General features: G+C 42.0%; 1 protein-coding gene across 4 annotated transcripts in view; it reads right to left on the reverse strand.

Moving 5' to 3' along the window:
* The window catches only part of ptprua (protein tyrosine phosphatase receptor type Ua), a 196,891-nt gene that overhangs the window by 149,293 nt on the left and 29,576 nt on the right, over positions 1-18,022 (reverse strand). The gene's annotated exons all lie outside the window — the stretch shown is intronic.

The following is an 18,022-nucleotide window of genomic DNA, read 5'->3' on the forward strand; positions in this document are numbered from 1 at the left end:
AACTTAAGTAGATGTGTTTTTAAACATTAAATGTGCGATATGTAAGAACTGGGTAACTGGTAAAGGTCAGCCCAATAAGATAATGGCCAGAGTCAGCAGAGATTTTTTTTTCTTTTCTTTTTTTTTTTTTAAGCGAGTCCCCATGTTCAGTAGAATGCTACGTTCTATGTTCTTTTACTGTGAAGCTCCAGAAATGTTTCAGGAACGAATTTACCTGACTTTTCCATTGGCTTGGGGATGAGTAGATGATTAGTGAAATTCCATATTTGGTCGAAACATTCATTTAAGTTGAGGATAACCACTTCTCCTAAATGCGAGTTACTATTTTTAATATATATTTTTTTTTTCCCTTAAGAAATGGAATGCCTTTCTTGTTAGTCACCAGAAAAATCTAACTCAAACTTGACTGAGTGAAACCTGACCAAAAATCTCATTCGGTGCTGATAAGGCTGCTCTATCTGTTAAGCTCCCTTCCCTTTGCATTTAAACTAATTCTGCAGGCAAGCCACCTAATATTGTATAACCAGCAGCAGAGCTCTGCTGGCACTCCTTTAATCAGAGCCTCTCAGATACAGCGTCTCTGTTGGGACTGAGGATCCAGGATGTTCTGCCGCGTCTCTTGTTTGGTTTGAGATAAAGCGCCGCTGCTGCGTGATTTGCATTTGAGTGTGTGCAGGCAATGCATCAGGCCTGACAAGTTTACTTACGGAGGGGGTGGGGAGTGGAGGGAGGGAATGGGGAGGGGAGAGATGCAGCTGTACAGCTCATCAATAGTGAGCCGGCAGAGGAACGCTGCTTCCTCATGGACCATTAATAACAGCCACTGCATTCTCAGACGCCTTACCAAGGAGGAGGGCAGGAAATCGTGTGAGGGAGAGACTGGGGTGAAGGAGAAGAATAGGTAAAAGAGTAGAGTTTGTTGGTTTTATTGAAGAGAAACAATACTCTCGGATCAGCCAATAAAAGTTTTTTGATTGACAGTACCGAAAGCAATATGCAGGTTTCAGAGAGAGCCTATATACGGATGTCTACAAACATGACCTTTTTCATACCATAAAAATATTCAGTGAATTTTATTCTTTCCCAACTGAAGCTGCACTGAGACCACCATTATTCCAAGAAGAGATGAAACACCGGCACCAAAGGCCTGAGGTATAAAAGAGCAATACAAACAGAAAGCATGTTTATCCCCCATTAAAGCTGCCATGTTCCATTGTGGTTTACACCCGCTTTTACTCAATCTACAGCACAAACACAGGTGACATGGCACCACCACTTGTAAAAACTTTGTTCCGTAGCTCTACTAGTGGTCAAAAACTCCACGGGGCAGCTTGTAACTAGTGTCTATACAAACAGAAAGGGCTGAAAGAATATACAGATACCTCGTTTGTGCTTAATGCATGCTAAAGCTGCTTTTACAATTAGTCAATCCAAAGAAAATTAGTTGCCAACTTAAATAATGGAATTTTGAACAATCAACTGTCAAACATGTGCTGAGTGGACACATCTGTTGAGCGGACAAAAGGAACAATATGCTACTTTTTGCTTTGGGAAATTGTGCACTGTGTCCATATATGAATTGATATTAAACAGAACCATCAGTGAACTAGTTCACATACGGTGCCGATGTATCCATATGTCTGTCTTTGTGCATTCACACAGCTTTAACTGTAAACCCCGGATCTTGGAATAATGCATCATCGGCCTGATACATGAGTCTATAACCCAAGTAAAATTCAATCACAGGTCCGGCCTTCCGGTCACTAAATGAATACATACGTAAGGCCGAACGGAGCAGTTGACTTTGACTGAGACTGCCAGCTGTGATAACCTGCGAGAGTAAACAGACTGCATGTGTGAGGAGAGATCGATCAAAATGTAGTTGGCAGAGCTGCAGCTGCAGTCATTTTTCATCGTTTATCACGATATGGGGATGTGACTGGAGAGATCCAGGCATGTTATGACTGATGGACTGAACCTCTGTGCTCTTGTGACCTGTACAAGATGTAGAGTAAATGGTCTGGTAATGGCTACACGGCCGTCCAACCTGGGACAAACCCCGGCCATAAGTCTCCATTAAATGAGGATGAACTATGTCTCCTCTACGCTGCACCCATGCTTCTCATGCACGCCCTCCCGCTTACCATCCTATCACAGCTTCGTCGTACCATCTTGGTCGAACCCACCATATTGTGATTCACCACAGTGGGCAGAAGCCAAAATGAATACACAAGGCTGTGAAAAGTTAAAAATCTATCTGTCTATCTGAAATCTAATTTCCCTCTTACTGCATGGTGCACTTTTCCTGCTCTGGTTGGGAGAGGATTGGAAGATTGGCACCGCAGGGCATATGCTGTTGTGTGAAATTGTTTCATTACTGGTGCACGATGGTTCCAGTCGCTGCAACTCGACGAAATCCCAGTAGCTGCAGCCAGCGAGGGGCCAGTACTCTCTGGCGCTGATACACTCTTTAACATACCTTCTGTGTGTTTAAGAGAGAAATGGATAGGTTTTTTTTTTTACCACCCCATGGCACAAAGTAACCACAGTCTACCTGCAGGGGTTGTTAATACTCACAGTTAAATGAGTTTCACCAGAGAATTGGATAAGAATGTGCAAAAGTTCCCATTAGAGGTGGATAATGCTCATTGATTACCTGATGTGCTTTAAATTTAGCTAGTTTCCTGTTTAGGGAAAGAAGAAAAATCAGTGTTTCCACAGCTTTAGTTCCTCGAGTATCACTCTAACCCGAGCCGACACCGCAGCACAGACGAGCTGGTCCGTGTACAGCGAGATTAAAGGGGTGGCTGCATGATATACCAGGGAGCGAGATAGAAAAATAGATAGATACCGGCAGAGAGAAAAGGCTCTGGCTAAGATATACTTCACCCTTTGTCAGCGCGGAGACGCTGGATAAATTCTCTGCCAGCAGTTTATTTAGGTAGAAAAAGAGAGTCACAAAGCGCTCACTGCGGACGAAGCAGATACTTTTCATTAGGGCAGGCTCTCTCCTTTCATTTCTCATTTAATCTCTCCATCCCAACCCTCCCCGCAACCACTCCACGGAGACATCAATTACAGGCCTCCATCTCTCGCAATCTGAAGCTGCGCTCCAATCGGAACTGCTTAGCCAGTTAATGCTATTGTTAGAGATGTCATGAGGAGACGGTCGCATGAATAGAGCTTGATGAATAAAAACAGACCTTGTCCGATGAGGCTCAAATCACGCTAACTAAGAAAATGGAGGGCTTTTCTTCAGCACCTGCATTACGGCGCTGGGCCTCGTCGCTGATGGTGAAAGGGAGGAAAATGACAGATACACTCAACTACTGTTACATGCGAAAATTTAATCAAGAGTGCTGGAGGAGACACTCGTCCCTTCATGTGGAAAGCCGCTTTAAGTGGTTATGTCAAGTCTTTTTTGTCCCCTGCAACAGAGGATTATTCATTTCAGGACTGACCTAAATGCATTAGTTGAAAGCTCTATGTCTCTGTTTGCTGGTGATGGATTCATATTGGGAATTATTACCGTCTCCACGCTTCGATTCTTCACAATTTCCTGCAAATTAGAAGTTACACATTAATGAACGGTGATCGTTCAAAAGATAAGGTGCGGCTTGATCTGAAACGTGAGACTTAAAATACAGAGGCCTCCAAATTAGCCTGCATGCATCTCCTGGATGTTAGTCCCAGTCATGGTAATGGCATGCATAGATTTACACAACATGCATGATTTCGTGATGTTACGACAACGAGCAGCCCGCCGGCTTTGATGTCAATTTCCATACAATCAAATGGCAAAAACAACTGCTTCAAATGGCTCCGAGCAGACTGAACTCAGTCATGTGAAACCACAAATGAGGAAACAACTCCACTGCAGCAAGACTGATAGTTCTGGTTATTTATTGGCGACTTTCTTCTCCACGTTGGCTGCAGAATACATAATGCATCCAGCCCGGTTACTCACTGCGGGTGGTCTGGCCACAAGAACACAACCCTCCGCAAGCCATCGGTGAGAATTACTTTTTTTTTTTTTTTTTACACACTGTAAACAAAAATAATAAATAGGGGGGAACAGAACGTGACCAGAATAACATGATAAGATGCGCAAGTTCAGGTGACTATACTCTCTGTCCTCAGAGCTCCACAGGCCCTAACACGGCGGCTGCAGCTCTTCCCTTAAGCGCTCCAGGCAGCTGTGGGGCCCTGACCTCCATTACTGAGACAGAGCTCTGCCTGCACAGCGTCCCTGCAGTCCTTATCCCTACAGGCACATGGCGAGACAATACACTTTAGCACACCTCCCCATTTATGCAAACAGTGTGAAAGTTTTTCCTTAGAGCAGGTCCGGAGAGTATTAAACTTTCTGGAAGTTACATAAATGTCCACGGCAGTGGACGCCAAGCGTAAGCAGTACATAAAGCGATTCAGGAATAACACAATAAACACAGTATTTTCCAACTAAATAAGATGGTAGATATACTTTTATCACTATCAAAAGTACTCATAAAAAAAGTGAGTATTATGAGTGTTTTTTCCTTTCTATATTATGCACTTTTTGCAGGGCCTCTGATAGTCTTGCTCATGTCCAGGGCAAGATGATCTCCAAAGTCCCCCAAGGCAGATTATTTGATGTGTTAGAGGGCCCTGATGTTCCTGATGATGATGTGACCTGATGTTCCCCGCAGTCAGCAGCCCTAACAATAACTGAAGATGCTTTTATTTGTAAGCATTACTGTTGTAGCTGGTTGAGTTACCTTAGCACTGCACCTAACGATTATTCTCATAACTGTATTATCTTCCCATTGTTCTCTTTAGAGTTTACTTCATAAAACATCAGAAAACTTAAATATAGCCACATATGTCTTTTTAGATTCCAAGGGTCTTCAAATGCCTTGATCAACTATCAGTCTAAACCCAAAAGATATTCCACTTAGAATTAAGAATGTTAGAATGTTAAGACAATGGAAAACAGCAATTTCTCACATTCAAAAACCTGCAACCATCTGGCATCTTTGCTTGCAACCTGAGTTCTAACAAATACTTTCCCCGGGGTTGTAGAAGATTCGTCATTTTTGATTTTAAAAAAGACGTGCACTTGCGCATCATTTTGGTCTCCATCCGACCAGTTAGAAAAGCTTGAGCAAATAACATATAACAAACAACTGACAGAAAGCTTAACAAAGAAAAGGAGTTAAGCAGTATATTAGGGGCCAGCAGGAGACACTGTGTATTGCTCTGCGCTTTGATTTTATTCATTCAGCTAAGGTAGTGGCCAAAACAGCTTGGGAGCTGCACCTAAGCCTTGTAACAGAATTGATGACCTGGAAATATAAACACCTAATTTTGAGCTGACCGATGAATCGACCAATCACTGATGCTCCAATGACTGTTTAACATACACACATTTGAAGTAGAAATACTCAAGCCTCAGCTCAACTTGGAGTTGCAGTGTTCTTGGGTCAAGTAGTGAAACTCGGGTTTCATATTAAGATGGATCGTTTGCAAACAAATCAGTTCGAAGGAACGACTCTTTAACACGAACCAACTGACTTGATTCACCGTTTCACTTCTCTCCCGTTCGTTCTTTCGTTCTCACAGACTAGCTGCTGTGTTGTTCACTGTTTAGTTATCAGAGTGGTGAAGAGGACTGAGAGCCAGCCAATCGCATGCTGAGTCTAGGACACTGTCGTCAAATTTTAGCCAATGAGAAACAGGAAAGCATATTTCCAAGAAAAAAAAAAACCAAACATTTTGTTTGTAGCTCATCGATCTCGTTCAGCCAGTCAGTCACCCATGGTTTCATGCAATACATGTCAATATACACATTATCCACGGTTGTGTTGTCGAAAAGTACACATAATCATGAAGTTGCAGCTATGTATTTACCTTGAACTACAGTGTTATGTTGACCGTTAGCACGATCATTTGAGAACGAAGAGCTAAGAACTGTGCATTGCACGAATGATATGAACGATTCTTCCTGCCAAACTGACCGACGGGAACTGAATCTCGAGATCGAACGATGAAATCCACCTCTGTTTCATATATCCTTCAGCACCTAAGCCAAAGAGCTCAGTCAGTGCCAGGTGTACCACCTGCTAAGTTTTAATGTACTGAGCATATGCAGAACTCTGCCACTCAGAAAGCCAACTGTCGAGAAGTTAAACAAAGTGCGTGAGCCCAAAAGCAGCTGTTACCACAATAGCACTCAAAAATCCGTGTGCACACACTCACACTTGCACGCACAAACAATATGCTAAACCCCCATAATAGGGCACTGTAACCACGGCGATGAGAGCCCCTTTTTGAAAGAGATCAGTGCTCCTTCGAGAGAGTCGCACTGTCTTTGCCTCGACTTAATTACAGCTCACACCTCCCTCTCACTCTGCAGAGGAGAGGAGAGAAGAGAGGGCTTTGATTCAGATGCCCTGTGGAACACTTGATCCTTTCCTTCCGGTGGCATCGTTTACTTCCCTTCAGTAAGCTGTTCTGTCTTCTGCTCTCACTTTTTCCCCTTTTTTTTTTTTTTCATTGTACTGAGGATGCATCAAGTACCTTTCCAGTAGGAGCACAAGGTTACCCCATTCAGCTGCACATGTAAAGTCATGGAGGCGCAAAGTGGTATTCAGTAAGAGGAGGCTTTACATCACATTATGAGCAGCACTTCTTCAGCACCATATACATTTAAATGAACATTTGTTATAAGAGGCTTAGCTGTGAGAGTGCTGTCCATTATTATGATAAAAATATATTACCAAGTCCAAGATGCAGACATAATTGCCCTTCAATCTCTGAGTAGACTTTTGTGAGCTACTTAATTCCAGGACATATGGAAATATTCTCTGCAGTGTTTTCAAGTAACATGGTTTCTAAGAAGGAAATTAAGGGGGGGAGAGAAGGGAAGAGAAAATGGAGGTAGAACATATTTATGTTCCATTTATGTTCAGCCAGAACTATATGAGAAGCAAGTGTCAATCAATCTGGCATGTGAGCATATGAACTCGCTTAAAAAAACCATTTAAGCAAGACTAAGGTACATTTGCTGAACACAGGGCACGGTGGCATCGGCAAGAGACAATTGTAAAAATAATGGTAAGTGTAATGTAACGATAGCACAAGTACAGGAAAGTCGACAAAGTGGTTTGGAAGGTTGTATCAACTATAAAGCACTGAGCGAACTGAACTGAGAGAGTGAAATTTATTTCAATGCGAGTTTGCTTGAATTTCCTCCGGGATCAATAAAGTATCTATCTATCTATCTATCTATCTATCTATCTATCTAGTTCAACTAGAGGAAAAGTGGAGGTGAGGTGAAAATAACCTCTTCAACATAAGGAGGTATCTTGAACAACAGCAGCTGCACATAACTGGAGAAAAAAACAGGAGAGGTTCATGGTTCAAGGCTGTAAGGAGTTTTCTTTGTAAGGCTGCTGGCCAGTATGGATTGGCTACGAGTCCCATGGACAAAGAAGGACGTGTGTGAACTGAAACAGTCCCCTGATATGTTTTCAAGACAGCATGCCCTGCATGACAAACGGTCAGGACAGGATCCACTCAGGGTCGGCCGAAATAAAATCCCAACACCCCACTGGCATGGGTCTGATGGTTCGATGACCTGATGCAATTTCTACAACTGGAAAATATGAAATCCACTCTAACAGGGTTGTAATGGCTGATGTAAGAACAGCCAGATAACACAACATTTCATCAGAATGTGATACAGTGTCTGCTGGTGTGTGCTGGTGTGTCTCCCTCCACACATGCCGCAAAGATATTCTTCCCATTCCTACACTGTAGAGTTCTGCGGGGATCAGACGTTGGTCCTGTTCTTTTTCCAGCCTGTCTTCATCAGAAAGTCAACCATAAACATCACTATGAGAGTAGCCTATTACAACTCATATTTACTTTTCCCGTTGGATGATGAAGAGGATCTATTTTTTTTTTCTCAGTAATTAGTTATCTTTTGGCAACCTACTAAGCCAGTTGAACGGATCTCTCACCACTGCTATGCATATGACATGCGGCTGTATTTGTCAGTTAAGCCGAAAAACATTTGCAATAATGGTAACCTTCATGTTTGCCTAACTGGCACTAAGGAATGGATGTCACACAATTTTCTTAGACTAAATTCAGACAAAAACAAGCTCTAGCTCACTGTTTCAACTAAATTCAGACACAACAAATTTCTCCTCATCCAGACAAGTCTGTCTCAAAAGTGAATCTTATGTTGGCCCTGTTGCCACCATTGGCTCCTAATAAAGTATGGAAATTGATTTTGGGATGCTGCTTATCACAAAGAGGGCCCTACATGGTCTTAACAATTCACACATTTCTGATTTTTTTATATCCCTATTCCACATCTAGGCCATTCAGATCCGACAAAGGCCTCTTCACCATACACCGCACCCCCCTTAAATCCAAGGTGATTGTGTTCTTGCAGCCAGGACTTCATCCGTCAGAAAGTCCTCCCTGTATATATATATATCCTGTATATATATATATATATATATATATATATATATATATATATATACTGTATATATATATCCTGTATATATATATATATATATATATACACACTCATTTGAACAATACATATGCTGTTTATTTTACTGCATCTGAATCCTGTGCAGCACTTCCTAAATTTATTTTATAAAGTTTCACTCACTTATTTTTCAGGTATTTGTCTCACCTCAGTTATTGGGTCCACAAAAGGTGGCGCAATACCCCTGAGAACTTTTTTTAACCAGTGAAAATTGCAGCAAATTTCACTTTCATTAAACCATGAAATTAAAAGAGCATCTTCTATATTTTTACCATTTTGCATCCCATATGTAAGAATTTCAGGGGAAATGTGGCTTTCCATTCACGCTTTGGCTAAAACACTGAAGAGAAAAACACACAACAGCAAAATACAACATGTTTGCCCATCAAGACCCGTGCAGTCACAGTGAATTCTTCACAGTGCACAGAAAGTGAAATTGAAAAACGTATTGTTTGCGTCACGCATCTAAGAAAAATAACACACAAGGATTTCGGATCCCTCGCCTCTATAAAAGCAATACAGACCATCATGTTGGTTTACATGAGTGCTATTTGTGGTTGAATTACCTCATAATGCAATATTTCTTAAATTTCTTAATCAAGATTCACAAGAAATGTGCAAATATTCATTGTCACTATGTGGAAGTTTCTTATCAACTAACATGTTAATTAGGGGCAGATGTATCTAAAACCCATGAAATTACACTAATTTGTAGCTAAATTAGTCAATATTTTTGACTTTCTTGTTCCCTTCGAGGCAACCCTGCAAGCAACCCTGGCACATCAGAGATTATAGCTCTAGACAAGGTAACAGAAGCAAAAAAAAGCCTGGAATAGACAGTGGCTCATGAGATATCTTACCAAAAACAACTGTGAGCAAGGAGGCGAGACAAGTGTGTCTGAGATATAGGCTCTATGGTGGGGGCCTGTAATTACCACAGCCAGGGGCCTGCTCCACTTGCTCTCATGTTGTCAGTGGGCCGGCCTTGACACCTTCACAAGGGCCCTCAGAAACCACAACAGCAACGACAATGTCAGCTCTGCCCCCTGACACACACGGCGTCACCCGCCCGACCACGGATGATAACCTACTTCATGGGGCAGTATAAGCCGATAATGAGGTGCTTAGCAGTGGTCATACAGAAGTGTGAATCTGATATTCAGGCCTGTAGAGTCGCTAGGGAGGAGTATAAAGACTGTAGAGCAAGGGTAAAGAATTACAAGGGCTGGGAATTTGTGCTGCATATTAATTGTAGCCAATATAGAGGCCGGTGCCCACAGCCCACATGGCCATCTGGGCTGAGTTACAGAGCAACTGGGACTCTGTAGAGGTTAACTACAGCCAGTGTGAGTGTGTGTGTGCGCCTTAATGGCAGTATGTGTGTGTGAGCATGTGTACAGCCGTGCAGCACCCATTCACATGGGCATGCACGGAACCTTATGCGTCTGTCTTCGGCGCATTAAGCAAGGAATGAAAGTTTATGACGTGGCAATATCCATTATGACACTTAAGCCGACGTTCAGATAATATTTTAAAGCTCTCCATCCATCATTCGGGCTGGACCACCGAGGCCCCTCTGACAGCCCGGATCCCATCCTCATAAAACATTCACACTCTCGAACAGCTGCCAATATCGTACAAGGAGCAGTGTCCAGGCTGGACCACAGAGCAAAGACATCAGTTTGTTCTACATTTAACACCACTTGGCATCTGGCCTTTTAACACAGCATACGGCCACATAACAACACGGGTGATCAGCTCAAAACGGAAGGAAACAAAGTGTATCCTTAAGCTGATTTCAAGTCAGGACACGTTTGCAGAGTTGAACCAAATAACCTTTGCTTACAGGGTCATTTCATCTATCAGTGAGTGTGCTATATTATAGGCTTAAGGGTAATGCAAGTGTGGTGTTTTGGGCCCTTAAATAAGCCAACAGTCATTACGTGCCTATAAATTTTAACAATTTTATGCCCAGAATTAATTTGACATATTTCTGTCATTGTGGACAAAAAAAAAAGAACCATGGGACAGTTAAACTCCCTACTGAAACAGTTAGCAGCTGGCAGTAAGACCTTTTAAAGGTAGAATATTTCCACAAAAGCATCATAAACTACATTAGGTTAGAGGAAATGACAAAGAAAACTGTTGAAACTTGCACTACACCATTCCATCCGGGCTTTCCCTGACGCTTATTTGTGTGTATTTGGATCTACCGTCCTTTCAAGGTGGGGTGGCGGGCATCCTGCCAACATCCAGCCCATTGCACGTAGCATAATAAAGGATGTGTGGCACAACATTGTCCATAAGTCCTCTATTGCACAGGTTGTCTATGTCAGTGGGCAGAACTCAGAGACTGCCCTCCCATTAAACATCCACCCTCTTAACAGGGGATCAGATTGGCTCTCACACCTCATGCAGTGTTAACATTATATCAAGCTACCGACTGTGAGGAACGCATTAGCCTCATGGTGGTAATTACAAGAATGGAGCGGGAAAGGTTTTTGTAGTAGATGTATGTCCTTTGCTGATAATGTCAGGGCTGGATGAAAGATTAGAGCAACATGAGCACCCTCAGTATCGAGTCAGAGGGGAACGGCCAAATCCCCACACGGACAACATTGTTTTCAGCGTGCGGAAGATGTGAAAACGTAAATTTTTCACAGCGAAATTTTCATTCACCCTAAAAAAAAGCCTTGTGAAAATATCCAGTTCACATGTGACATTATTTCCTTATCAAATAAGAACTTGCTGCTGTTACTTGTTTTTGTTGAACCTACTTATCAAGCTGACCCCACAGATGCATGTTCAAATAACATTATGATGCATTACTCAAGGCTGTGGCTTATTTAAAGTATCATTTCAGATCATAACACAGCTTCTCTTGATTCCCTTCAAGTCCCAGTGCCTGTTGTCTCAGTTTCATCCCAAACCAAATGACACATATGACAAATCCAGACTCTGCCTGCTCCACATTATGTTCCTACTTCTGCTTCGCAAGAAAAAAGAAACATTTCACATTCTTTGAATGGCACCAGTTCACATAATGAACTCTAGCAGTCGCATCTAATTGTCTAAACTATCGTACACAACATGAATGTGTACGAGTTGCAGTAACAAGATGCCACCCCGTTTTTTTCTACTTTGCTCCAATAAGAGCTGAACAGCATCAGACGAGCCTCGGGGACCTACAGACACAGAGGAGCCATGAACAGATGGCTTCATTCAGACACTGGTGTATGAAGACGAGTAGAAAAGGGCCCTCGGAGTCCTGCGGAATGCTCGTGGGTGATAATGGCCATCGGCTTTCTGTGTAGTAGCGTGTGTCTGCGAGTGCGTATCGTGGGAAGAGGAGCGGGAGCCAGGAGTGCTGAACCATCAAGGAAATGAGCCGGGGTGAAGGGGAATTGGGGAGCTGTCGATCTGGCCTTGATCCTGGCTCCAAAAAATTCTAACCCCTGGGCCCCCCCACCACTTCTATCACCCATGGGGCCTCTTAATCACCACATTGAAGCACATTACTGATCTTAACATTTTCCTCAAAGAGCAGTTTATTCCCTCGTTTCCCCTCTTTTCTTCCACAGCTTTCATCTGCCTTATCGGCCAGGCTCTTCCTCTGCCTCGCTCTCCTCGCTCTCATCTCCAACGAGCGCTAAACGAAACAGCAAAGTCAAGCCGGCCATCATGCATGTGTGTGTGTGTGTGTGTGTGTGTGTGTGTACGTGCGTCGGTGTCCACCCTATGAAGAGAGGCCCGCATTTGTGTTTTGACACGGCGGAGAGGAAACGAGCATGCTTAGAGGAGAGTAGCTTTTCATAATCTTGGAGAGCAATGAAAAAGAGCATTAGCACAAAGTCTCCCTGGGGCTAATGAGCCCAAACACAGCACAGCACAGGTTCTACTGAAGCCACTGACCACTTTCTTGGCTTCATTCAAGAGCAAATGGATTGGAAAAAGAAGCGCGAGTGTAAAGCAGGAGCCTGTACAAATTGGCATCAAAGGAGAACAAGGAGGTGTTTACTTTATCAAGCTGTCTCCACACCTCTTACATATGGGGGGGGGGGTATTCTTAATCATATCAGGACAATCTGTCTTTTGTGAATTGTTTTCAGAAGCAGTCATTAGGTGTTCTTCTCCCTGGGCTCTTATTATATGACATGAAATGCAAAATTAATGAGTACAACAGAGAGAGAGAATACAAGCGCCTGTACCTGCTGCACATAAAAACACACAAAAATGCATCTGAGCCTGAAGAACATCTTATGATCTCCCAGACATGTTGTTGAGCATTTCCCTTCCGGTCCAGAGGAAAAAGGAGTATGGACTTGATTTCCACGCATCATTGGTGACTATTTCGACGTGCTCGTCTGTTCACTTGGCCCCATTAAAGCAAAGCCCGCTCGGTATTCATTATGATTTGAATGATAACCCAATCTTGTTACTTTGATCCCAGCAGTCGCGCTGTATGAGCAGGCGTCCCGTTTCTCTTTTCAGGATGAAATGCCACGTGATGAGATTTGCCGCGCAGCTCTCTGCTCCTCAGTGACAAGATGAAGTGGCTGTTTTGATTGGGATGCGTGAGAGGACTCGCTTTTCAACGAGAGTCATGTAATTGATATAGAGCCCATCAACCCATACAGTCATCGGTTATACAGTACGTCAGCTACATTACAAGAAAAAACAAAGACAGTGTAAGACACGGCTGGTTAAAAATGTCTCCACTACAGTACACATTTGGTCACCAGAGCGTGCTGATGTTTGTGTTCTGTTATCAAATTTTTATACTCTTAATTACTGATGTTGGTATTGGTCTTAAATATTGAGTTGGGCTATACTGAGGACACAGGAAGTGTCTAAAAGCATGTTTTTGCGCATCTTGTACTGTACTCATCATCTCACACTTTAGGTCTGCACCTTATGCTTATTTTGCCTCTTAATCTTTTGATTATTTTCATGATAAACCGATACAGTGTGAGTTCTTTCAAAATGTGGGGAAAAAAATGTTGTTCAAAAAAAAGATATTCAGTTTACCGACCAGAGAATAGAACATAATCATGTTTAAGAAGCTGGAATAAGAAAATTCTGACTTTTTTATCTTAAAAAAAGCACAAAAACTGATTACCAAAACAGTCATATTAATAATATTTATTAATGACTTAATTCTTGCAGCATTAAACTCTTTTCAATTGACTCGGTGCTTCAGTAAAGTTGAGTCTAACAATGCCACAGCCATCGGAAATTTAAAAAATAAATACAATCGTAAAATGGATTTGAGAAATGCTGACACCCCTAGGGAACACTGCGGGTTTGCTGTACTGAATTGTAAATCTAAAATGAAATTACGATGACGACATCACCAGGGATGTTTCCTTAGACTGGACCAGGCTCCCAAGAACCAAAATAAACATTTCACGACTGTTTCACAGGCTGAGAATCAGTCTAATATGTAGAATCAGTGGAGTGCCCCTTTAACGTTGCATTTTTCATTATATACAAACAGTCTATATTAATAGGCTGTGCTGAGGCTATTTGAACAACTTGGAAGGCCAAAAAATCAGTATCTTGTAATCGTTGTCTGAGCCTCTTTCTATGCTGCAAGTCTTAAACTTTGCTTTACTGTTTAGTGCTGAAAATCTTTTTTTTCCCTGAGGATCATTGCGTCTTCCAGACGAAACCCTTGCTTTGTCAGGCAGAAACCCAGCATCATGTGATGATCTGAGCGCACAGCGGGTGTCGGCTCTGAAGCGGCAGCACTGTGCTGCTGTTCAGTCCTTTGGAGAGAAAAAGAATGCAGCAGACACTTTGAAGAAAAACAGAAAAGGAGGATGAGATGAGATAAAAATGAAACTTTCATGATTGCCCCGAGGAAATTTTAACTGTTGCAGCAACAAAATACCAACGCAATAAAACAAAACAAAAAAAACAACTTAAAGTGAAATAAAAATAGAATAGATATACAGTTATAATAAAGGAATATTTACATCATAACATAGCTAAGAATCCCAGTGCCCTATGAGTCAAGTTGAAATATTACTCCATTGTGACATTGTGGTGAGAAAAAGAGGCAAGATTCACAGCACATTTCAAAAATTGATTATGAAAAAGAGGTACTTAAATGATAAGCATTTTTTGGAGTGTTTGAATTTGAATTTCTCTCAGAAAAATTAATGTGCAAGAGGCACAGTTTTTACCCGGTCACTATCTCCCGGTTTTGTTGAAACGACTGAATCACTGCTGAAACTCTACACTGCCAAAGAAAAATAACCTCACTGATTGAGAAGGCAAACAAGGAGAAGAGGAAGAGTGACAGAAACCGAGGTAAAGCGAGAGTGAATGGACGGGCATTCGCTCAATGGAGAGCGCTACGGTGTTATGTCAAACTCTGTCCCCTCTGTGATATGGGTCTCTCTTTACCACTGGGACGGCTCAAAACTGCTGTTGTTTCTGATCCATCAGTGAGCAACAAAACCTGCCTGCTTATTATTACAACCAAGTGTTCATAACACTGAGACTGGGGTTTCTTACCGTAGTTTTTTTGCTGTGGACAGTAGCCAGGCTGCTTGCAGCGGCCATGTTGCTAAGGCTGCGTTTGTGATGGTGGTGCCATCTGTAATACCACAGCGAAGCGCCAGGAGGAGGGAAAGTTGAAAGGAGGTCTGTTTCTGCTTTAACTGACTCTTACTTCCATCACCAACAATTACTTTCCTGGCTTATTGTTGGATTGTCTGCTTTAGTGGGGAAATAGTGCGGGAAAATGAGAGAAATTGTTGAACCTCATATTGGAGGAGCTGGAACCATCAAACCAACAGGCACGTCGGGACTGTACAGAATTCGCTTGAGAATGTATTAGTTGATTTGAAGAACCGTGAGGTGTGCAAGATCGTTAGCACGATCCAAAACTCCAGACAGAGGACGCTCACGTACAGGAAATTGGAGACATGTCAATATGCGTCCGCACGTGAGGTGAAACACCGTGAAGGAACGGTGAAAAATAACAGATGACTGGATTTATCATCCTCAAAGATAATAGACATTACCCCGGGCCATCACGCGCACACGAACACACATTCGCATTGGCATTCGCACAGGAAGAGAGGAGCGTGAGTGTATGACAGACTGGGTAGGTGCTCAAGAGAGCTGCGACAGGAAAACTCAAGTGAGCTTAAGAGGCAAGAAAGTGAGAAACAAGACACATGAGAAGAGGGGAAGTGAAGAGGAAAGACGCGTTCAAGTCATGTGGGGATATCTGTCGGAAAGACCTGATCGTTAAAAACAACAGCAGCACAGGGGTGTTCAAGCGTGTTTGTGGTGCTCAGTAGCCACCACAGCAGAAGGGTTCAGTTCAGTTCAGTTCGGCTTCTCCTTCTTAAACATTCAGTGACACGTCTGAGGACAAGATCAGTTTTTAGAGCAGCTGTGTCACACACTGTGCAACACTTGCGCTGTCCACATTGTGCATCACAATGCTCCCCTCAGCAGGACAGTCAAACACCTGGCAAGTGTAATGAAAAGTTACTGATAAAGCGGAGGGTAACATACTTCAGCAAAATTATCATCTAGTAGTGCAGGAATGATAATACATTTCATTTAGTGGTCAATCAATAGAATATAATCTATTTTAATAATCCATTCGTCACTCTGATTACAGCTACTTGAAAGTGAGGAACCTCTTTTTTTTCCCCTCCTCTACAACAGTGTATTCAATATCTTTGCATGTGGACAAAATAAGATATGTGAAGACGTCAATTTTGAGCTTTGGGAAACACTGGTCGTCACTTTTCACAATTTCTGACCATCTTTAGTCCACACAACTAATTGATTTATCTAGAAAAAAACAACAGACAACTCTGCAATGAAAATGAGTATATAACCATAATTGTCCTAAGCTGGAAAAACTTGTAGCAACTGTTTTTCTCCGCTATCACACTGAAAGAAAGGATCAAGCGCGAAAATCATCAGCAGATTAATCAGTTATCGAACTAATCACAAGTGAAGTTGCCTGAAGTTCAGTCACATGGGAGCAATAAAGAGACGCTCACACAGCAATAAATGCTCAGGTTAGCAAGCGTCAGTCAGATAGTATAATGATGTGTCAAACACTAAATGGAAAAGTTTTGACAGGGAAGAAAGTAAAAGCAGGTGATGCTCGCTGAGCAGCGACAGGTGACAGCAATCAGTCAAAGTCTCATCAAGAAACTCGTTTGGTGAAAGTTGATGACAAGTGATTATGAGTCCTACATTTGTCATTTGCTCAGCAGACACAGGTGTAAAACTGAAAAGGATACTTCAACAAATTAATTTTATGTTAATTCACACAATGTTTATAGTTGATGAATCTTAAACGAGATTACAGCGGGGTAGTAAATCTGGAACCAGTCAAAAAGGAGGGATGATGTAAAAAATGTGTGTTAAATTTCAAGAGGGAGTCCACTCTTTTCAGCGTCAGGGTAGCATCAGGGTACACATTTCTATATTATTTGAGATCTGAGATTTACATGGAGATTAATCGAAACATATTATTTGCCATCCCAGTTTTAGCGTTAATTAGAGCAACATGGGTTTATAATTAGGGCTAGGTTTTGTTAAGAACCGCACGATTCAATTCGATTCAATTTCGATTCTTTAGGTCACAATTTGATTCAAAATCGATTTGAATCAATATTGATTTAAATGCTTCGATATCAATTCAGTAATATGTAGTAATACCAAATAATTCATTAGAGTACCTGCTGATAATTTTTCTAATTTAAAAGGTAATCTTAAATTATAAAACTTTCCTCTGGGAAGTTCTAGTTTGAATTATTAGTGAACAAAGGCACACGATGTGTTTAGTTTATCTAGAGGATTTTCTGAATCGATATTGAATTGGGAAAAAATATCTTGCAATGCACTGATGAATTGATATTTTTACCCACCTCTATTTATAATGAGCAAAACAGGACTTACATATCACCACACAGCTGCCTCATCGAACTGGCTTTTTGGTTTTGACTACTCTTATGAAATAAAGTACTGTTTTTTGTTTTTTTTCTAACTCTGTTCATTTTTCAAAAACTTTTGCATTTTCTCAGGAAACTGCCCCCAGTGGTGGAGAGATGTCCTTGCCATCTCCTTATCATCACTGCAGCATTATTCTCAGTCACAAGTGATAATTAGTCATATGTGAAGTGCAGCGGGAAAAAAAACAACAGCAGCTACATGAGGATGCAGGTGTTTCATAGGGTTATTTGCATTTGCATTGCCGTCATTTAAACTGCAATTCTCTGCGGCAAACACCTCATCTCATCGCAAGTGTGAGGGGATGGAAGGATGGAGGCGAAGAGAGGCGGCCTTCCATCGAATATTCGGCCTCCCTCTGCGCTTCCAAAATGTGTCCAATTATCTCCATTTACCCCCCACAAGCCTCTGAAAACCTACCACAGCCTTCCTCTCCTCGTACCCCCCACAGTGAAGAAGAGAAGAGAAGAATTATGCCAG

Source organism: Acanthopagrus latus, chromosome 3 (assembly GCF_904848185.1).
Source record: "Acanthopagrus latus isolate v.2019 chromosome 3, fAcaLat1.1, whole genome shotgun sequence".
Taxonomy (NCBI): domain Eukaryota; kingdom Metazoa; phylum Chordata; class Actinopteri; order Spariformes; family Sparidae; genus Acanthopagrus; species Acanthopagrus latus.